The sequence below is a fragment of the Acomys russatus genome, chromosome X (assembly GCF_903995435.1).
Source record: "Acomys russatus chromosome X, mAcoRus1.1, whole genome shotgun sequence".
Lineage (NCBI taxonomy): Eukaryota > Metazoa > Chordata > Mammalia > Rodentia > Muridae > Acomys > Acomys russatus.
Window position 1 is genome coordinate 109,835,823 of NC_067169.1, and position 2,966 is coordinate 109,838,788.

Consider the following 2,966-nt stretch of genomic DNA (forward strand, 5'->3'; position numbering starts at 1 on the left):
CCTTTGGCTCTTACAATTGTTCTGCTCCCTCTTCTATATGAACCTGAACCTTAGGTATGAGAATTGTGTTGTAGATGTATTAGTTGGCACTGGACTCCACTCTATATTTTGACCGGTTATGGGTTTCTGTACTTTGCCTTTGTCTGTTGCAAAAAGAATCTTCCTTGATAAGGCATGAGAGCAACACTTGTTTTGAGTATAAGGATGACAATTTATAATGTAGCTAGAGATTTTAATGATCTCGTAAATTGTCAGTTAAAGGTTCGCCTCCAAGATCTATGACTTCACTAACCATGGCTAATTTTCCAGTACCTGGCACAATTTCAATGCATATCTTGGACTAACTGCTTAAACCAGCAAAGTAAAAATGGAAAATTGCTGAGGGTAAGGGGTTGGGTAGCAACAGAGAGGGCAATAGTATGGTACAAGTGACCTGATGGTGGAATGAAAAGATAGGGGCTCCTAGCTAGTGGAGGGGGAATAAAGAAGATCAATACAGGAGAGGGTAGCATAACAATAAGGATGTCCCTTTGAAAAAGTCATAGGAAATCATATTATCATTTAGGGTGATAATGACCCTCTAAGAGCCAAAGAGCTTATAACAAAAACTCCAACACCACGCATGAGAAGACTTCTTTTGAGTTGTTGGCCAGGGATGTTTAAGAGACTCCCAAAACATTACAGTCTACTGCCATTGCCTTTGATTGGTCCTAAGAGGTGGGAAGTAAGTTTCTACTGATGAACACACTATGCGTTTTAGACACAAAGTCCCAAAGCCCCTGACCTGGAACTGATCTGAAAACCTCCTCCTTGAGGACTAGCTTTCATGGTGCCAGAAGGCACCACCCAGACATGACACCTATGAGCCACAACCACCACCAGCATGATACCATAACTCTAGTATAGTAGTGACACTTTTACCTTGGCAGTAACTAGCAGTTCTTTAATTGTACTTAAGACTCCCTCAATAATTTATTTTAGTCATGCTGGCATCATGCACACCTTTAATCCCAGAACTGAGGAGGCAGAGACAGGTGGATCTCTGTGAGTTCGAGGCCAGCCTGGTCTACAAAGCTATTTCCAAGACAGTCAAGGCTACACAAAGAAACCCTGTCTTGAACCACCCGCAAAGAATTTTATTTTTAAAATAAATTTCAAAGCAAAAAAATTAATATAATCAATGTTTAATGTTACCAATATGAAACTAATGGTGGCTGATATTAGCAAGGTGGAAGTGAAAGTTAAGGCCTCACATGGTTCCCTTAAAAGCCATCATGAAAATTATATGGGACCAAATGCCAAGGGATGCACACACATGAGAGAAAAGATACATTTCAAATTCATAGTTAGGCTGAGCTTCAAGACCAACTTAAGTAAAAATGAATAAGTATAATGAAACATAATGCAGTGATAAAGACTGTAAGAAAAAAGATGCTTTTGGTTGGAATCTTGTCTCAATTATGTAAGAATGATGTGATTTCTATGAAATAAGAATAATAACAGCACCTACATCTGAGGGTTGAAATTAGCCCTTCAGTGAATGAACTCATATAAAGTTCCTAGAAAACTTCTGAACATTTAATAAACAGTGTGATTCCTGACTGAAATATAGTCTTTCCTCTCCTTCTGATAAGGTTATGTCCTAATGAATCCAGTATAAATTGAAAATAGTGTAGGTAGAAAGATAGGAAGTCAAGGCCTTCTGAAATTGGAATCAAGTGGTCTAGGATCATTCTTGAGAAGCTCGTGTGCTCTGGATGAGGATGGAGTCCTTCAGTGAATGAAAGCTCCTTTTATCTAGGATTCATATTTTATTTTTACCTTGTAGTGTGTACTAGGCTCTTAGAAGTCCTGATAAATGAGGTGATGGGCCTTAAAAAGATTAGTGTGTCCACAAAGAGATTTTGTGGCACAGGGTTCTAGGGCATAGCACGTACAAAAAGAACACAAAAATGCCATGATGACACACTTTGGTGCAGTTGGAATGGCAGAGAAGTCAGCGAGTCATCTCTGGGCTTGGCAAAGGATCTTTGCTGAGGCTTCTAGGTAAAGAAGACACTCATATCTCTTGTTAATATATCCTCCCATAAGTCATATAGGTATGGCAGGTATCACAAGTCTTATTTTGCAAGCAAAATAACTGATGCTCATAATGATAGCTCTAGAAAGTAGAGGAGCTTAAACTCTAGCCAGATTTGTCCAACTTTTAGTCTACATTTCTTTGTATCATGAAATACTTCTAACTGGCTTTCTGAGATATGGCTTTCTGTAAGGTAGAGAAAAAAAAAGTGCTTGTAAAGTGTATGCTAGGGGAAAAGAAAAGGCATTATAAGGAAGAGCTCAACAACTGGAAATAGTGTGATTATACTTTGCAAAAAGTAGAGATGAAACTAATTATGAATAAATTGGGGAGAATCAGTTTACCCTCCCTCTCTCTTATGAACACATTAGCACAATAGTTATTGTTCAGGACCAATAACAGTATGTCACATTTGGCTAATATTTTGGGGACATGAGAGTAGGGAATAGCAGAATTGAGCCTAAGAACATGACAACAAGATATTGTACAAACCTACATTTGTAAATTTTGACATGATTAAGGTGATAATGCCACCCTCTACAGGATGTTTGTAGGTAGTGTTTGTGCATGCCAAAGTCCAGATTGGTAAGAAATTCTATTTGATTACAGGTGTTCCTGGCCCTTGATTTTCATATTAGAACCTCATTGGATTGACAATCTGGAGAATTTACAGAGAGACTTATTGAGTACAGCTAAACAAGTCCCTACATGCAGTTGTCAGAATTAACACTTTGGGACTATTTTCTCACTATCCCCATTTTCACAGCAGTACAATGTCCATGCCACATGAATTAAATTGTATTATCTAGATCAAATAGCATATTCATTCATTCCACAAATATGAATTGTGCCCTGTGGGTGGTGGCCCACCATCCACCTTCGAATA